At 44.2% G+C, this 8,301-nt stretch overlaps 1 long non-coding RNA gene across 1 annotated transcript; it reads right to left on the bottom strand.

Moving 5' to 3' along the window:
- Positions 1-1,652: 1,652 nt before the first annotated feature.
- Positions 1,653-7,693, bottom strand: LOC148113170 (uncharacterized). The gene is made up of 2 exons (XR_015728469.1): positions 4,051-7,693; positions 1,653-2,476 (listed from the first exon to the last, which is right to left on the bottom strand). It is a non-coding gene; the product is annotated as an uncharacterized LOC148113170 (long non-coding RNA).
- Between the last annotated feature and the right edge of the window lie 608 nt (positions 7,694-8,301).

Below are 8,301 nucleotides of genomic sequence, written 5' to 3'. Positions count from 1 at the left end.
TCTGAATAAACAATAGGAGTTGAGTGGGAATAAACAGCTCTCATAATTAATGAAAATGATCCATTCCTAAAGACCTGTAAGTAGAATCTGCAATTATAAAAGGAAACAAAACAGGACATCTTATAATATCTGAATAAACAATAGAAGTTGAGTGGGAATAAACAGCTCTCATAATTAATGAAAATAAGAAGTGAGGTTCCTTTTAGATATGTATTGGGAATCAGCCTATTTATCGTATTTATAAATGATCCTAAGCAGAAATATACAAACTTTCAGGCTAAGGAAGGATCTCATTTGGGCTAGGGATGCGTTGGGGTGAGGACAAAGAAGTGGGTGTGATCAGGACATACATTTAATGTGAGATATTTCTCTTTTGGTATATAATTAATTCAAATTAAATTAAGCTGTTCATACAGTCATAAATAATTATAATAGGTCAGCAATTTTTAGGGGGATTCTATGGATTGATTTGGGTGGGGTTTTTTTTTTCATACCAGAATTGGGAATAAGTGTTTTCTAAATGCAAATTACTCAGGGTGGTAAAGTCTGAGCAGAAGATAAAAGAACCCCAGAGGAGTTTGCCAGAGTGGAAATATGGGGAACAAAATAACAGATGAGACTTCAAACTGCTGCAAACTCCCATCCATCCATCCATCCATCCATCCATCCATCCATCCGTCCATCCATCCATTTCAAACCTAGGACTCTGGGTAGCTAACTAAGATAAATAGGACAAAAACATTGAAAACAAAAAATAACAAACATAGGAACCAAGATAATAACCACACAGTCAACACAACCAAGGTGCAAGCTCAACCAGGCACAACAAGCCTCAGCTGGACAAGCAGAACCAGTAGAGTTGGTGCAACAGATTGGCTCTCCTCTGGGTACCTGCCAGATGGTACATCCCACGTGAGACATGATAAGACAAGCACCTTGAATTTGCAAGCATCCTAAATCCTTTCTAAGTTTGCCCATAGGGAGAAACCTTGAGTGTGATGGTTGTCCTGGAAGCTCTGAAAGAAGCAGTGATCCATCCCCAGAAAAACGTTGGGGAGATGGAGATCATGGTGGGACTGCAATTACGAAGCATCCTAGAGGAAGTGGGCTAACTGGACCAGTAGTGGGATTCAACTTACCTTTGCTACTGGTTCACAAATGTGAGCGTGCGCGCTCGCTTCGCTCGTGCGTGTCACATCTGTGCATGCGCAGAATCTTCCGCGCATGCACAGAGCATCCGTGATGACATCTGGGTGGGTGGACGGAGCCTCCCACCGTCACCACTACAGGTTCACCTGAACCGGTAGAACCGGTAGAAACTCACCACTGATCTGGGCTCTTTTCTGTTGGAATTCAAGATGGGATTGAAACAGATTAGATTGTAATCTCTGTAATCTCAGAAGGGTTCGGGCCAAGGGAACACATGCATCCTGGCCCTCCTTGATCTATTAGCAGTCTTCAATACCATCAAGCATGGTGTCTTTCTGGACTGGCTTAATACACTGGTGGTAGGAAGCATTATGTTGCAATGGCTCTCTTCCTTCCTCCGGGGCCAGTTCTATTTAATAATGGGGAGGGGGAGACGTCTAGCCTTGGACCCTTGCCTTGTGGGGTGTTGTGACCCAGGCCCAAGTAGGTATTATCAGACGTAATTAGTTCGAAACAAACAGACTTTATTAGAACAGCTGAGAATTAACTCATTCTAGTAGTCCAAACTAATTCAAAACAAATTCTTCATAACACAATTCTTCAGCTTTATCACCAACCTTGGTCTAATTAGGCAACTTGCCAAAGGCTTTCCTTGGCAAAAGTTCAGAAGCAGAAGACACCGACAAGAAATAAATGCAGCAAGACAAGAAACAAATCTATCAACGTTGTTTTCTGACAAAGAGCCCAAGAGCCGTTAATGGTCTTTTAAGCCTTAAGGGAGGGGCCAATCATCTCTTGGCCTTACTCCTGAGTCGTCCCCTTTGCCTCAGCTGCTCTTGCCTTCTGGCAGCTCTTCTCATGCATGCACTAGGAACAGGCTCCTCCTGTTCCTCTGCCTCTCTGCTGTCAGCCTCTGGAGGCTCCGGAGTCCGCACATCACTCCCAGATGGCCGTGGCCTCATCTCTGCCTCCGATGCAGAGCCCTCATCCAGGCCTTCCCCAGCCTCCAGGACTGGCCCATGTTCTTCCTCAGCCTCCTCATTGTCCGACTCTGCTGCCAGCTCCACAGGCTGCTGGCGAACCACAACACGGGGATCTTCAGAGCTCTGCTCTCTCTCTACTTCTTTCTAACATTTACATGATGTTGTTGGAGGATGCCATCCGTCAGCATGGGGTGCAGGAGCATCAATATGCTGCTGACACTCTATTGCATATCTCAGTCAGGAAGCTTAGGAAAAATCCACTAAATGTTCTCCAGAAATGAACAAACATTTCCTCGGCACCTCTCAATATATGAGGGTAGCTAATGTATACACATGATGAAAAGCTGTTGAGAGAGGATATCTGTTAATAGGGGAATGTTTGCTAAGCATACCGAAAGTACAACATTCATTGGAGCTGCTAAATGACAAGGAACGGCATTCAAAGAAATTAAGGAAGGATTTCCTGTCAGGCAGACACTAAAATCTTATTTAAGAAAACAAGCGGCTTGCAAAAAGGATATGGCTGCTCACAGGAGGGGGAGAAAATAATACACTCCTTGCTTTGGGTTCTTCAAAGGTTTATTTGACTGAAGGGAAACAGATCTTTCTCTGGCTCTTCAACAAACTCCCCAATGGTCCATTCCTTCAAAACGCTCTTGAAAGCGAGCCCCATCCAGAGACGGATACGAGCCTCCTTGCCAGCAACTTTCAGCACAGACCGCATGCGAAAACGTTCATTTAAACTGTGTAAATGACAGGCCAGGAGTCAGAAGGGAGCTCCGTTCCAGAGGCCAATTTTTCAGCATGCGTGTTGAGTAAGCACACCTCACAGGAGCCTCAGGCTCCTTTCTATCAGCGTGTCTATATGAGTCCGACAAACCTCAATGGGCACGGTGTTGGCCAGAAAATTCAGAAAGAAGCCATAGAGATTGCAGGTCAATGGAGCTATTGTGCTTAAGAAGGATTCGTCGCCTCAAGCCATTAATTCCAATATTTTAGTGTAGGGAGCCTTTTTTTAAACACAATCTTCAAACAAACCTCTGTATCTTGGCAGAATAGTTGGAACCTGTCCTAACCCTAGTGTGAGGGCAGGGCAGTTTCATTGTAAAGTTTGGTGTTATTTTTTACCATACGAGCAAGCTGCTCCAATCCATTGCTGTTTTGAGGGTGCCCTTTGTCATACCAAATTTAGAATTTGGTTCTAAATTCTTAAGGCACACCTTTGTGTTGCTAAATACTGGAAGGATTCTTATCTAGATTTAAGAAATTTAGTAAGGTTTGGGAACTTGGTTTATTTTTTAAATGTTATCTAATTCTGGGTTTTATTTAATTGACCAAATTAAGTAATAATTTTAATTAGCAATTTTATGATGTTTGTGTGTCTATATTTTTCTTGACTGTACACCGCCTTGAGTCCTATGGGAGAAAGGCGGTATAGAAATATAATAAATAAATAAATAAATTTCAGTTAGGCGAGTTAGAAACTGGTCTGAATCTAGCTGCTGACCCTCTAATAGGCAAACTTTTAATATTCTTTTCCCCCTATCTTTTGAGGGCCCCTATGCCCTCTGTAAAAAGGGACACTGTGGCTCAGTGGCTAAGACGCTGAGCTTGTCAATCGAAAGGTCGACAGTTCAGAGGTTCGAATCCCTAGTGCTGCGTAATGGGGTGAGCTCCCGTTACTTGTCCCAGCTTCTGCCAAACTAGCAGTTTGAAATCATGTAAAAAATGCAAGTAGAAAAAGAGGGACCACCTTTGGTGGGAAGGTAACAGTGTTCCGTGCGCCTTTGGTGTTTAGTCATGCTGGCCACATGTCTTCGGACAGCGCTGGCTCTTTGGCTTTGAAATGGAGATGAGCACTGCCCCCTAGAGTTGGGAACGACTAGCACATATGCGTGAGGGGAACCTTTACCTTTACCTTTATGTCCTCTGTGTTAAGTCCCACAGCGCTTTCCCTCTTTGGTGAGTTGTGCTCACCAAAATCTCATTGTGTGTACCATGAGCTTCCTCTTTCTTAAGAGCAAATGTACCACCTGCAGTACAAAAACCGCTGAATCAATAATTACTTTTGGTTGGATTAAAATCAGCAGGCCATGTTCAACACGCAATAGAACTGTCTAGGTCCATTCTAGCCACCGAAGCACCATTAACTATCACCATCATCTCCATTACCAAATTTCTTCTCTCTCTGATGTTAATGTATCATCCTAAATATTTTTAGATTATTTTTCTTTTTTTCTCTCAATTCAGTATTTGCTGCCCTCTATTCTCCTATGAGCATTCTGAGTCCTATCAGAATTTAAACAATCTTCTATTCCTAGTATTATATCAACAAGGTGTAGCATTATTAGAGATTGTTTTCTGAGTTTTTGCATGGATGCAATCGGAGGTGGTATTCAGCAGGTTCTGACCAGTTCTGGAGAATCGGTAGTGGAAATTTTGAGTAGTTCGGAGAACCGGTAAATACCACCTCTGACTGGCCCCGCCCCCATCTATTCTCTGCCTCCCGAGTCCCAGCTGATCGGGAGGAAATGGGGATTTTGCAGTAACCTTCCCCTGGATTGGGGAGGGAATGGAGATTTTACTTCCCCTGCCATGCCCACCAAGCCATGCCCACAGAATCGGTAGTAAAAAGAATTTGAACCCCACCACTGGATGCAATGATATGTAGAGTGTCAGCAATATGCAGTAGAGTAGAGTAGGGTAGGGTAGGGTAGGGTAGGGAAGGGAAGAAGAGAAGCGAAGTGAAGCGAAGCGAAGAGAAGAGACGAGACGAGACGAGACGAGACGAGAAGAGAAGAGAAGAGAAGAGAAGAGAAGAGAAGAGAAGAGAAGAGAAGGCTCTGGAAAGGAGATGTAAGACCTAAGACATCTTCAAAACTTCCTCATTGTGTCAGTTGTATGCATCTTCTGTGCCTCTTCCTGCTATATTTCCACTCATATTTCTATGTTTGGGGTACATCTCTCGCTAATTTTTAGGAGACCACCAAAGTTAGAAAAACAGAAGCAAAAAAATAAAAAATAAAAATGTAGGCAACAGAGGTTCTCCTTCAGTTAGCTCAGTGATGATTTACTTCCCTTTTGCCTTCTGCTACATTTGCTTTCGTTTTCATTTCATTTGTCAAAAGAAAGGAAAGCAATGCTACGGAAATTATTTCAAAAGAGAAGATTTTCTCAAAGTTCCCGATGAATGGAACGTGCTGTTCTTGTATGCATTTCATTGTGAGGTGGCCGAGGGCTGAACGTGAACATTCTGTCTTTCGTTTTACAAATATCTCCCCAGCAGTCTGGAGCCTCTTTGGCTTCCTAGACTGCTGTTAAACCCAAGTGGAAACCCTTAGGAATAAATTTCACCCCCCCTTCCCTTTTGAGTTTTTTTTGAGTAATGGTGCTTTTGTGACTGCTAAAGTGGAGAACTGTCTGAGAAGTTTGGAGAAATCATTCACTGAGTTTCTGCGTCCACAATTTTGGTGGGCAATTTTGAAAGCCATTTGTGTGTGGCTTCAACTTAGTCTAAGTACTAAGACCAGTGGGTGGGTTGCTCCCAGTTCAGTCCGGTTCGTGCGAACCAGCTGCAGGGTGCTCGGCCCACCTGCCCTGATGTCATCACTGACGATATCCGCGCGCGCTCCCATTGCGAACCAGTAGTAAAGGTAAGTGGAACCCACCCCTGATTAGGACCCAGCTGAAGTGAAAGATGCCAAGGTTATGTCACATTCCACAATCTGCCATGCCACTTCTCTGCATAAATTGCATTTAAAATCTGTTATCGCATGGAATAGCTTCTTCTATTCAGTATATTCATCTTCCTCCTATCCAAGAATACAATGGCTACCTTTCTGTAAAGGCAGCAATAGCACTTAGACTTATGTACTGCTTTATAGTGCCTTACAGCCCTCTCTAAGCAGTTTACAGAGTCAACCTATTGCCCCCAACAAATCTGGGTCCTCATTTTACCCACCTCGGAAGGATGGAAGGCTGAGTCAACCTTGAGCCTGGTGGGATTTGAACTGCCAAATTGCAGGCAGCCAGCAGGCAGCAGAAGTAGCCTGCAATGCTGCACTCTAACCACTGCGCCACCGAGGCTCATAGTCAGCAGGCTGGCAGTTACCAACATTATTTTGATTAGTGAAATATTTAGAACAGGATTATGGATCTTCTGCTTCTCTGTGAACCCTGAATTAGTTTTGCCCTGACATGATTAGCATAAGAGAGAATCCGTTCTTTAATCTTACCCAGAATTTAGTCAAAAACTATATTTATGCCGATTTCAGATGATAATCCCATACATCCAGACCCTACACCTCTGTGCCGCTCATTAAATATTGGAGTTTGGATTAATAATTTCCTTCATGGGTGTGAAATGCCAATGTGCCAAAAGAATGCAGAGACCTGTATACCAATGATGGCAAACCTTTTCGGCACCAAGGGCTGAAAAGGGAGTGTGCGTGCCAAAAAGGGAATACTTTGCGTGCACACGAATGCTTCACATGCGTGTGCACACTCGTCAGGGCCGCGAGCAGGAAGAGGAGCTGCCCACGGGGCATGTGCGCGCCGGATAAGGTACTTCCGGTTTCTGGCGTACGTATGCATGCCGGCCAGCAAGTCTTCCAGTTACTGCCATGTGTCAATCAGCTGGCCGGCGCGCATGCTCAGGCAGGAAAACGGAAAACCAGCTTTTCCGGTTTTCAGCACTGCTGCACGTGCAAAGGCCAGCTGATCATTGTATGCGCATGCATACCAGGAACCCAGAAGAGGAATGGATGACGGCGCATGTGCCAGGCGACATGGTTTCACGTGCCACTTTGGGCACACATGCCATAGGTTCACCATCACGGCTATATACAAAAGACCAAACCATGCAGATGCACTGGCCAAAGTTCATTACTTCTCAATTGGTGTCAGGAAAACAAATGTCAGTGTTGTCTGGAACAGAGAGCCAAAGAAGATGTTAAAGTGCAGAGTGCAGAGTGCAGAGAAGAGCAACAAAGATGATTAGGGGACTGGAGGGTAAAACATATGAAGAACGGTTGCAGGAACTGGGCATGTCTACTTTAATGAAAAGAAGGACTAGGGGAGACATGATAGCAGTGTTCCAGTATCTCGGGGGCTGCCACAAAGAAGAGGGAGTCAAACTATTCTCCAAAGCACCTGAGGGCAGGACAAGAAGCAATGGGTGGAAACTAATCAAGGAGAGAAGCAATATAGAACTAAGGAGAAATTTCCTGACAGTTAGAACAATTAATCAGTGGAACAACTTGCCTCCAGAAGTTGTGAATGCTCCAACACTGGAAGTTTTGAAGAAGATGTTGGATAACCATTTGTCTGAAGTGGTGTAGGGTTTCCTGTTTGGGCAGGGGGTTGGACTAGAAGACCTCCAAGGTCCCTTCCAACTCTGTTTTTCTATTCTATTCTAAAGTGTTCTATGACGATAAGGGACATTCAGGTGTGGCCACGGAATTTTACCTCACCTGATATCAGGCCCATGACTGCGAGAAAAGGGGACCTGCAACCTAAACCTTGCCCCTTTATCCTTACCATGGCTTATTTGCAGCTATAAATGACTGCAGTAAGTCCTTCTTCAAAGAACTGATGAACAGCACTTTAGGGACTGGTGGGCTTTGCAGTAGGCGGGAGCCGAGAATCCAATCCCACCCAGCGGTTTTGCATAAATAAATAAATCATTGCCGAGAGAACAGGAGAGCTTGCTTTGGGAAACAGCGTGCAGCCAACTCATCGGAGACAGTGTGTGCGAGTGTGTATATGTGTGTGTGAGAGAAAGAGAGAGAGAGAGAGAGAGAGAAAGAGAGAGAGTGTCATGTTACAGAGAAATCAGGAACAGTCACACTGCAATGTGCAATCAGTTGAGAATTACCTCTCTCTAATGGGGACCTTCACGCACAGACCGTTGCCTACTCTGCACAGGATCTGACCATCTGACCAAGAGGGAGGGAGGAGGAAAATCAGCAATAATAAAGGAAGCTTAAAAGGGAGAAATGCAACAACAGCAACTTTGATCCAACTATCTTCTCAAAAGAACTTTTCTGAAGTTTGATTTTTTTTTCTCCCCCCTCTTTGGGACAACACACACACACACATCCATTCCTTCCCCACCACTTGGTTCTACATCCATTTTTTAATTTTTATTTTTGTTTGCTACCTGTCCTTT

Source organism: Pantherophis guttatus, chromosome 6 (genome assembly GCF_059756535.1).
Source record: "Pantherophis guttatus breed Tessera chromosome 6, ASM5975653v1, whole genome shotgun sequence".
Classification (NCBI taxonomy): domain Eukaryota; kingdom Metazoa; phylum Chordata; class Lepidosauria; order Squamata; family Colubridae; genus Pantherophis; species Pantherophis guttatus.
The sequence above is the reverse complement of the archived record's forward strand: the minus strand, read 5'-3'. Positions and strand labels throughout refer to the sequence as shown.